The sequence below is a fragment of the Trachymyrmex cornetzi genome, unplaced genomic scaffold, assembly GCF_001594075.2.
Source record: "Trachymyrmex cornetzi isolate Tcor2-1 unplaced genomic scaffold, Tcor1.1 scaffold230, whole genome shotgun sequence".
Taxonomy (NCBI): Eukaryota; Metazoa; Arthropoda; class Insecta; order Hymenoptera; family Formicidae; genus Trachymyrmex; species Trachymyrmex cornetzi.
Window position 1 is genome coordinate 827,851 of NW_017296957.1, and position 12,051 is coordinate 839,901.

At 41.1% G+C, this 12,051-nt stretch overlaps 1 protein-coding gene across 1 annotated transcript in view; it reads left to right on the plus strand.

Annotated features, from left to right (window-relative positions):
- Positions 1-12,051, plus strand: part of LOC108760941 (hybrid signal transduction histidine kinase B) — an 84,450-nt gene that overhangs the window by 43,498 nt on the left and 28,901 nt on the right. The window lies entirely within an intron of this gene.

The window sequence follows — 12,051 nt, forward strand, 5'->3', positions numbered from 1 at the left end:
CGCGCTGCGCCTTCGATCGTCCTTGCGCTCCTTCGCGCTCCGAAAATAATCGCTTCATCGTCTCGGCTTAGATTTCGCACGCACCGCTCCGAAACGATCGTCCGTAATCTGATCGATCGATCCTTTTCTGATCTGTCAACCGACGAATTCGCATTTTTATAATCCTTACTCGGTGAAAAATAAACGAACGGTCGCCGATTTCGCCGATCTCTTTGCTTCTCCGTTTTACTTTGCTTCTTTTAGGCGTCTCGAGGTGTCAATAATAGCTGAGCATTGCGATTTTTATTTCATATTGTACAAGCCGTTTCTTATAACAAATGGCAATCAGATAATATGACAGTTTCTCTCGTAAACATATCTTATATTTCATCGACGCCAGCAGCGCGATATTAAATTACCATTATTTCAAATTAGGTTAATAATAATATTATATTATATTATATAATAATATATTAGGTTAATAAAAAAAATATTATATTATATCAAAAATGTTCACAGAAAAAAATAAGACTGTTTAAAGAGATTTTTAGGAATTTTGTTGAAAAGTGAATAAATGTTTCTAAAAATTACTTTTTATCTTTTATTTATTATTGTTTCAAGATAGATTTGGTATTTTTTTTTATTAAAACTAAATAATTAACAGATCTATTTTATTTCTATGTGTTGTATGCACCGTTCACATAAAATCATGATTCCGGATTTTAATGGATTAAAATTAAAAAATGAGGCTATCGTCGAAATTAGAATTATCTTGAAAGTTTAATTTTTTTCTATTTTTTTCGAGATTTTTGAGATTCAAAAACTAAGAATAAAAATCGAACTTTTTATAAACAAGTGTCACTTATTTATTTATTGAGCGAAATAAAAAATTATAGTTGCAATAGTCGCAAGTGTTGTGATTAAAATGATCTTTTTTTAATTTTAGCTCACTGAATAATTCAAAATTGTGATCACAGAAAAATATAGTAAATCTGTCTTGAAACGATAATAAATACAGCACAAAAAGTAATTTAAAAAACATACTTATGTTTCCAAACAACTTACTAATTTTCTAAACTAATAAAAGTTACTAATTTTTTAAACTAAAAAAAACGTTCAAAGTAACAAGTAAAAAACCCTCTTAAGTCATTATACTTTTTACAAAACTTTTATCTATATCGTATTAGTATCTGTAATAGTAAAAAATTCTTTTTGTGTTTCTCTCTTTATTATTTTTTATATGCATGATAGCTTTGGCTCTTTATTGAAACGGGAAAAAAGCTCCTCAGCCTTGCGACAGATTTTTCAATATGTACAGTCTAAACGTTTCATATGTTATCACCCCAGTCTTGCGTCATTCCAACGCGACCACGAATCATATCCACAGCTGGCGGCGACTAATCGGTTTTGACGCGTCGGCTTTTACGGGGTTCGAAGCGGTGAATTCTTCCGATTATCATGGGGTCACCCGCCTTTAATAAATCACGAGGTGTTCTCGAACAGCAGGCAGGCAGGCAGGCGGGCAGGCAGATCAGACAGGCAGACAGGCCATTTCTATTCGATGTTTCGCAAGCGGCGAGATTAGCGTAATCCGCGAGCGAAAATACGTGACGTCGCCGGCATCCTCGACTTCGCGCACTTTGGCACGCGTTTAATCGCCGAACGATTACGCTTCCGCGGTTGTTTTCTGGGGAGAGATTAATCCAGTCTCATGCGTTCGTCTCACGCACCATTCGTGGCACGTATCCGTCGAGGAATTATCGTTTCCATTAAGTTCTTATCGTGCTTTCTCGCTCGTCGGACTGTCGTACGATTAAATAAATCATCATGCCTTGACTCCGCGTCTCTCTCTCTCTCTCTCTCTCTCGGTACGCCGTCGCGTCGGTCGCGGTCGCGTTTATCGGAGTAATTAATGATATTATTAGAGGCGCATCCGATAAGCACCGGAGGAACTCGCCAAAACAAGACTCGCAGGAAACGTAATACACTATCAAAGTCCCGGTTTGAGAATCGTGCGCGTGTATGCAGTTTATCTGTTTACGTTTTTCCTCTTGACGGCGACGACAACGACGCTTCTTATCCGCGTTTAACCCGTTTGCTCGCGCGCGCCTAATGCATCGTTAATTAACAACGACACGATCACCACGAGCGGATGCACGCGTGACCACTCTCGCTCACGGTCGCACCAACATGGTTTGTTTACCGTAATGCTCAGAATGTTCGCCGACTGTCGATCTTCTATACACATTGAACACATAACGTTCGTCTGTCACGTGCCGCTAGCTGGCAAAGCGTACCGCGATATTAGAACTTTGGCTTCAATTCAATACGGAATGCGTTCCAAATTTGTTAAGTCGTATCATTGAAATTTAATTAGCATGATAAAAGCGTATATTCTGCGACACATTAACGATACTAAGAATGTGATTATTTCTTTTAGCGTGTAGTTTTAGTTTTTAGCTTTGTACAACGTGTAAAAGAATGTTCAAACGTAAAGTCCATTCATTACTGTCACAAACGTGACAAAAAAAACCCGCAAAATTTAATTACCCATAACAGTGTAAGTTGTTTTATGCGTTTAAAATGATTATGTCCAATTATGATGATTATACATAACGTAATTATGTTAATGTTCCTTATTGTTTATCTCTGATGACAACTACTTTAAATTATCCTAATATTATGTTGTTAAATTATCGCTTTATTTGTCATTTTATCACATTTTAGCGAAAATAACATGCTGCATGTGTGCGTGTCATGAAATTATCGCTGTGTTTGCGAATTGACGTGTTAAAACCCCCACGTTTGCGTCCTGCGGCTTATTTCTCAATCGAAAAATTACTTGCATTAAATGCAGCAGAGTTATACAGATTTACATATATTTTCCCGTTGAACGTTCGAATAATTAATTAACCTTCTAACGACGAAAAATATTTTTACACGAGACAGCTACTGATCAAAATGTAAATTACAGACTGTAGTAATTTTATGGATAAATAGGCGTAAGGCAGTTTTTTGTGCAAAAACTAGTTTAGTTTTGTACGTAAGATAGTTGTATTTTTTCCTAAATAAATAATTATAAGCATTATGATAATAAAAAGTTTGAATTTTTATCAAGGAATATCAAGCATAAAAAATATATATGAAAGCGAGGAAGTTAATTATAAATGATCACAGAGAGTGGTCATATTTTGAACGCCAAAATAACAAAGTTTACAAATTTACATCGGTCAGTTCGAACATCATTTCATGAAATTCACATTTGTCCGCGTTTTTCATGCGTTACGAGTTGGAGATTACAGGATTATTTGATAAAATCGCGCTTTGCATCACGCACAAGCAGACATTGGTACCTACCGTGCATCGCGGTAAATCATCTTCAATTATTCGTGACAACGCGACACGTCGCGTCGCGGACAGCCAACAGCGGTAGCAACGGTTCTGCGATCGCCAATGCGAATAAAGTGCACGCCAACATTAACGGTACATTGCCAAAAATGATTATAATACGCGGTTGTGCGGTGTGCATTTTCGCCAAGAAATTTCACATATTTCGCAAAACGTCAAACAGAATCTGTTTCGCAAAACGCTTCGGCAGAAAATAACCTGGGCGGATCTGAGTCCGCTCGAAAGATCATTATTAGATCATCCGAATATTTCGCTTAAAAGTAGTGTATTATTTCGAAACACATGCACACGTGCACATAAATATCCTTATTTTGATTATATCTCACAGTCTCACGGTTGAAAACCGGAGTATTTCGTTTTTTCTTATAATCGTAGACTTTTTTTTTTTTTAAGTAGCGAATCTAAATCCGTTTGAAGGACGTAAAATGTAAAATGCGCCAAGAAAGAAAAGAGGAAAGAGGAGGGTATGAATTCTTTATCGCATCCCCCTGCGTTCGAATCAACGAACGTTGGACGAGTTGACGCGCCTCCCGAGTGCATCGCTCCTGATTGAAGCTGCAATGAACGCTTGCTCCCCCTTCGCCGATAACGCGTCGAAGTCTTCGCGAAGGGCAGATAAGAGCAAAAAGAGCGTAATCGGAAGAGGACCAAAAAGAGAAGCGGTGGAGAGGCGAATAGAAGAAGAGTTATCGCGCTCGTCTGGTCGTCGTCGCGCCGCGGAGGATAAGGAGGAAGAAGAGCAGCGAAGAACGACAGAATGCAGGAGAAAGAGAAAGAGAGAGAGAGAAAACAAGGAGAAAGAGTAAACGGGAAGGAGAAGAGCGAGGAGAGAGACTGGAGAGAGAAGAGACAGAGAGGGTGGAGGAAGAAGTCACGGAGCAGTAGTGGAAACGAAGGTGGAGGTAGTGGCGATGCGATGGAGGTGGATGGCCACGATCAGTCCGCGTGGCGAGGATCACCGTCTCTCTCATGTTATTTTATATTTTAATAACCTTATATACATAATATAAATTTTCTCTATTTTTTCTGTTTTATTTCGGAGCTCAATTAAATCATGTTTTGTAATTATTCTCTTTTTTAATTATGCCTAAGAATTAGCTATTATTATAGCAAAGTAAAAAATAATTACTCTTTAAGATAATTTAATTATTATTTGAACATTTAGCTCAATTGTTGGACGGGAAGAAAGGTTTTAAAATTTAAAGATTTAAAATTTTGCTGAATATAGATCTGAAGAATTTTTTTGGAAACTTTGATTATATAGAGAATATATATATATATATCAACATCTTTTGCATCGTTACTTATTATTTTTAAGTTACCAAAATTATTTTGATAGTCCAACAAAATTATTTTCGGATCTGTGTCCAGCAAAATTTTAGATTTTTCAACAAAATTTTTCCGTATATGCTTGTCTACCTGCGATTGTATTTTATATATTTGGGAATACTGTTATGTGATTGAAAGAGAAGAAGAAATGGGGATGACTTTTGCTAGTTATTTAGGCGTATATAAGTGTGGTGTTTACATATTATATATTAACTTGATTTTCGCGGGCGCCATACGCGGGGTAAGGGAAACGCGAATGCGCGGATTCTCGCCGTGGGCGCGAATGGCCGTGGTTACGGATCTGAAGGTGGCGATACCGACGGCGACGGCGGCAGGATGGTGGAGGCAGAGGTTACGCCGCGCGCTGCGCGGATCGGCGCGCCGCGCCGCAGGAACGAGAAAACGGCGTGCGAGAGAGCGACGAGGAAGGCGGCCACATGGAAGAAGGGGAAAGATCGTCGGAGAGGGAATGGAGGACCTGCACCGACGACCCTGAGATATGATAGCCCAGGGGTGGCCAACCGACTTCGAAGCGAGCCCTCTAGAAGGTAACCACCGGCAGCTGTTGAAGCGGACAAGTCTCGTACGAACTTCTACGAAAACCTATTCGCATTGAGAGCAGCTAGCGAGGCCAGATCGAACGTTCTCTCCCTATGTTTAACTATTACCTAATCAAATTTGTGAACCAAAAAGAAAACTGAAACTTTATCGAATAAATCGAGTTGCAGATTTTAGAAGATGCATCGTTATCGAGCTATCGATGGCAGATTGTCACGGTCTAATAGTCTTTGCTCCGAACAAAAGCGCTCAATTTAATGAGAAGATGATGATTTTTTTTACCGTGCAAGAAATATCGTGGAATGTTTTGTTTTTTTGAAGAAACTGCGGGAATAAGTAACAATAAGCAAAGTGTCGACACTCGACGTATCCAAGGCAACTTGGCCGCGACCGCGATTCGCGGAGTCGTTGGATGATCACCCCGGTGATAGCCGGTTATCATGCCTCCCCACTATCTCCCGTCTCGCTGCCCTCCCTGGCCTTTTTCCACCTCCGCCGACGAGCAACGCCGTTCCTCGGTCCCTTCGCCGCGCCGTTGTCTTTCCTCCCACCCCCGCCTTCGGTCCCAACAACCTTCCGTCTAGACGGCGCGCGCACGCACACACGGCCGATGCGGCCGTCTCTACGAGCACGGAGAGATACGTTGGGCGGTGTGTATTAAGCGGCGTTCACACACGCGCAATGTCACGTCGCGTCGCCCGCAGGCACGCGCCGGCGATAAAGCCTGAATAGGAGACCGCCGCCGCCGCCGCCGTCGTCGTCGTCGTCGTCGTTAGATCGTACGTGAATCGGAGGAAAAGCGCAATATTGTGCACGCGCCGTCTGTGCTTGACGGCACGCTCCGTCTCGCGCGACTCATCCTTGTCGTACAAGGTACGGCTATAAAACCTCGCATTTCGCAAGTACCATCAAGTACCTTATATATACGATAAAAGTTTCCTTTATGCCAGCGGAGAACATAAGCTTTGTATCTACAACACTTCTTCGTAGTCGCTTCAAGACGCGTCTATTGCTATACATTTCGAATTACAAATTGCGTTGAATTCTCTTTTTCGAAGAAAAGTTTCACCAACGTACGTCACTATCGGCACCGAAAAAATTTTCTGGTTGAAAATTAATCAGCCGGGAGATTCTGATTGTATATATAGAATTCTAGTTGTCTCAACTAGAATTATAACAGACTTACGATCTTATTTTGTAATTTTTATGCCCGTTTCTATCAATGCAGTTTAATCTCGATTAACTCTTCATCTTTTTCTAATTTTAAGAATTAAAAAAGAATGAAGAGTAAGTTGGACCGAGATTAAAGTTACATTGATAGAAACGGGTATTAACGACTGTAATGATATCGTTACATTGTCGTTGCGTAGATTTTGTATACAGTTAAGCCCATTCTACAATTGCGTAAGTGTAGTTGTAAATGTAAATAGTTGTAGTTGTAAGAATTGATCAATCACTGTCGAATATGAGAAGAATATTCAACTGTGATTGGTCAATTCTTACAACTACAATCACTTACAACTACGCTCACGTAATTGTAGAATAGGCTTTATAGAAAAGCTTCGCAAAAACAATATAATGATATCGCAACCATCATTAAGAGTTACAGAATAAGGTCTTTAATCAGGAAATTTTAATTCGTCCATTTTCAGCCAGAATTCCAATTAATGCAGATTCTTTTTCTATACAGTGCGGGATTACGAAAGTTTCGCAGCGTGAGAATTTTCGTCGCGAACTTCCACGTGCATGACGGAGGACAGTTTCCTTGTCGTCCGGTCTGATCTCGTCCGCTTGGCGCGAAATACACGAGACGAAAAGAGCGACGTGAAGTTAATTATACACGTTATATCGCCGGGCGTATATGAAGCGGTTAATTCGGGCTGGTAAACAACGACGTCGGAATTCCGCGAGCGTGCCGCGAGCGCACAAACACCGGCTGCGACGACGACGACAATGATGGAGGCAGCGGCGGCGGCGGCGACGGCGGCGACGGCCGGGTCTGTGCCGCTCCGATCGTCTCGTAACAGTCGGGCGTCTGCATGTCGCTTGGTAAATAAGGTCGAGAGACGCATGAGGAAAGGAAAGATGTCTCGTCCCGCCTCTCTCTCTTTCCTCGCGCGACGATGACTACATGCTGCCACGCGTAGTGCGCGCGTATAACAGACATCGGCGGGACCCACCGATGAACGAAACAAACGTCGGAGACAGACAGTTCGCCGACGACGGGCGACCTTGGCCGTGGCGAGGAGGTGAGCGAGGTCAGCGAGGGTCCATTCGTTCGCTACTTCGCCGCTGGGTGCCCCTTAAGGTGCGACTTCACCAACGACAGTCGGATAACGTCGCGAAGGGTTGCCCTCTTGTGCACCCGCGTATGCGCGCGCGCGCGAGCGAGCAGGAGCTCACCTTTCTTTCGTTTTCATCTCTTTTGCTTCTTTTTCCCCCTACGTCTCTCGCGCTTTATCCGGTCGTGTTTCTCTTACTCCTCTCTTTTGGTCCCTTTCTCTCCCTCGCTGTTTTTCGTCCCTCACCGTATCCCGACCGGCGTCACCGCCATTACCGGCCGCCCCGGCTTTCTCTCCCTCTTACTTTCTTTTTCTCATACTCACGCCGGTCGCTCGGACAGCCGTGCGCTCACCAGCGCGGTCTCACGAGTGCGGGTGTGAGAAATCGTCGGCGCGACCGGCCGGCCGACCAACAGACCGTTTCTCGACCGACCAACAGACCGTTTCTCTCTCTCTTTCTCTCTCTTTTTTTTTATACGAAACAACGATGACCGATAAGGGTGATCGGCGTCTAGTAGTATCGTAACGACGCGGGCGTGCGTGTACGCACTCATGCGTGTACGCACTCATGTGTGTCACGTGCGTATCTACAAACGCACTCCCTCCGCTCGTGATCGGAGGCAATGTTGAAATTTTGTCGGGAGTATTGACCGTTCGCCAGTCATAGCCACGTTCTTTTTATTAGATCGAGAACGAGGTCGTTCTATTGCGTCACAATAGGCGGCTAATAGAACTAATAGAACGCACGCGGAAATCTACGCCTACAAATATGGGTTGAGCCTATGGATTTCGTCAGTGTCCGTTTTCCCCTGCTTCACTTGTGGCGATCGAATCATTTCGATATATTTTTTATATTACAATGATTTTGAATAATGTATTTTTTTTGTAAATCTGTCTATTATTTTGTTGAAAAATAAGTCGAGACGTAATTAAAAAAGCAGAAGAGTAAGTAATTATTTAACTTGTTTGGTACTAAAAGTCAAGTTTGTGAATTAAGCTTCATGGATGAATATATTTTTACTTCTATGTAATATTGTATTGTGAAACTTAGCTTTTGTAAGATATTTAATTTACAAAAATAATTTTAGATTTTCAGGATAGAAAAAACTAAATTTTCATTGGATAGCTATATGCATATTGTTCATAAAATAATCTTGAGTTCTCTCTCCTAAAATCACTATTAATCCTTAATTTTTGGAAGAACAAATGAATGGAATGAACGGAAACGTCAATATGATGTAATGACCTAACATAATGAATGATATTTCTTTTATAAGAACTCTCTTAGAAGACGAGAAGATTAATATTAAATAGTCTGTATTTAACACTATATAGAATATAATAGAAGTACCAAGCGAGGGATCATTATTGACCATTGCTATTTTTTAAATTAATATTATATTCTTCTATAAAAGATAGAATTGCTATAGAATGCCAAAACTTTTTACAGTATTATTTATTATGCTTAAAATTTCTACGTAATTCACTTCAGCAAAACTCAATTCTTTCCGTTTATTATACATTCTGTTTTAAATAAATAATAAAATTCTTTACGTTCTCGTTTGAAGCCAAAATTAAACAATAATACTCATTTTCCAAAATTCCAAAATGAACTATCTTGGAAATTGTTGGAACATGATATTCACTAACACAACGATTGCATTTCACTGCATAATACGTGAATACAATATTTAAGAACGGAGCGATCGGACGTCCTGCGTGCGAATTAATCGAGTAACTCGATCTACGACGCATTAATCTTGAACTGAAGCAGTATCGATTGATCGACGCGCCGGTGGGGACCGAAATAACGAGCCGATATAATTTCAAGCGTAATTTCATCCTCCACTGAGCGCGATACGGTGCGATGCGATGCGATGCGCGCGCGAATTAACAGGATCGATTGTAATGCCCCGTTGTTATGACTAACTCGCGCAAATTACGCGCACTTAAACGCTCGCGTTGAGTCGATTTTCCGTTTGACCCTTCGGGACTTTGTCCGTCCACAAACTTTTTCGCTGCGCTATTTACACGGTGAAGTATAACCGATTCCATTACGAAACAATGTTAGCGTGCAATTCATTGTTTCCGCATGCCTGGCCCACCGATGCATTTTAATAACTGCGATGGAAATTTCTACGCACTTTTCGTGAATCCGATTATTGAATCTCGCAATTAGACGAGAATTAGTTCAAAATAAAGATGCATGTTGAGATGGTACGCCTAGAGTTTCATATCTATATTAAATTGCAAACGTTTACTGATCCGTATTAGCCTTAATTAGTTTCGATATATCATTGTTAACAAGCAACTTTGCAATTATTACAATAATTCTTTAATATGCCCTCCATTTTTTATTTGACCTGTATAAACCAATCATATTAAGGAGGTTGTAAGGGCACAAAACACATATATTAATATTTTCGCTTTAAACAAACAACTACATACGTTTGAAAGTTGTGTTCATAACATTCTGGTTTTATTGAGCAACACATTTTTATAGGTTATTTATTTTATTTGTTATTAGTTTTATTGTTATAAATAAAAATTGTTAAAATAATAAGAAAAATCTAAATGTTTTTTTTAAATTTTAATATATTAAGTACTAAACATGACTTATGCAAAGTTTCATTGAGATTCACCATTGGTTTATAACAAATAACAAATTTTATTTATTTACTGAACAATTAATGTCTGCATCTCAAGATAACTTTACAAAAATATTGTTGAATTCCTAGAGTATTTATATTAAAAAATTGAGATTTTTATCATTATTTTATAATACATTTTCATATATTTATATTAGAGTACAAATTAAAAAAATATTACTACTTATTTAAATAACTTTTGATCCGCATGGTCAATTGTTTCTATTTTTTTTTGTATTATTATTAAATGAAATTTAGAATAGTCTGTAATTTTTTCAAGTAGTTCTTAACATATTGCATTTGCCTTACAACCTCCTTAAGAATCTTACAACAGTTACAAAACTGCTTTTTCTACACTGAGAAAAAAATGCTGTTGATTCCATTAAAGTCTATATTACGGGCTGTCACTAACATAAGTGATTAATTCATGCATATATTTTATTGATATAAAGGCTTGATTATTGAAATAATAATTTATGCCTTTGTGTCAATAAAAATATACATGAATTAATCACTTATGTTAGTGACAGCCGGTAATATAGACTTTAATGGAATCAACAGCATTTTTTTCTCAGTGTATTAAACGAGTTATTAAAAATCTTTTTTATCACAATAGTTTTAATGGAACAGATATATGATTAGTTTGAAAATCGATCTATTACGGTTTCATTAATTATTATTTATTAAATCGATTCAATCTGCAAATTATATTCTGTGCTAATAAATAGGAGAATCAATCATAATTGCAGTCATTTTTGCGATCTGTAAAACAACGTATATTGCTGCCACGGAGGTGTTTAATTTTTTAAAATCATTTTTAATTTTTTTCAATCAATTATTATCGGTGCAGCATCGGGGATCGAGACATCCTCGGGTGCATCGCGCATCCAAGATCATTCAGTAGAGAAAGAGAGAGAGAGATAATAAACGTTCGCTGGACGAGCGAACGCGCGGAACGCGGATGATTTTTGCGTCGTGCGACGACACGCCGGGCTAATCAGCCGGTGGATCAGCACCCGCGATACACACACACACACACGGCACGGTGTCTGGTGGCGTGGCGGACGTGTCGTGTGGGAGCGAGACGAGGGGCGAAACAAAGTGTAAGAGAGAAAGAGAGTGTACGGGGTGGTGAGACTCGACTGGCTCTCCTCGTCCTACGGGGAGACGAGACGAGACGCGACGCGGCACGACGCTTCGTGAGAAGAGGAGCAAGAGGAGGAGGAGGTAAATGCGGCCACTGCGCCGCCGGCGGCGGCGGCGGCGGCGATGGTGGTGGTAGTGGTGGCGGCGGCGGTGGCGGTGGACACAGCGATGGTGCGGTGGGAGCCGTAGGGGAAACGGCTCTGTGGCTTCAGAGTAAATGGAGGGGTGTCGAAGGGGTAGGAGGAAGGGCGACGGAGTCGACGGTGCTGCGGCCTGACAGACACCGAACGCGTTCAGTCTGCCGCTGAACCTGGAATGCGTCGGGTGTTGTGTCGACGAGCGTCGCCGTCGCCGTCGCCACCGCCGCCGTCGCGACACGTAGGACCGTCCTCTCATCGCTCCGATTCCTAGCGCGCGTCGCGATCGCGTGCGGAGGCGACGCTGAACACGACAAAGGACCCTCTTCTTACTCTTCCGTTCCGTCTGGACCCGCGGCGTGCCGTCGCGTCGGACCGGAGAGTGTCAGCACGAATCGTCAGGCACGAATGAGAATAATATCATCGTCTGCGCGAAACGGACGTTTTACGTGACACGCAAAACTCCCCGGCGACGCCGTGCGATTTTCGCAACGGCCGTGCGACGCTTGACGTACATTGACGTTTCTCATCTGCCGAGCTCTCGGCTGCTCTCGCCTATAGCGG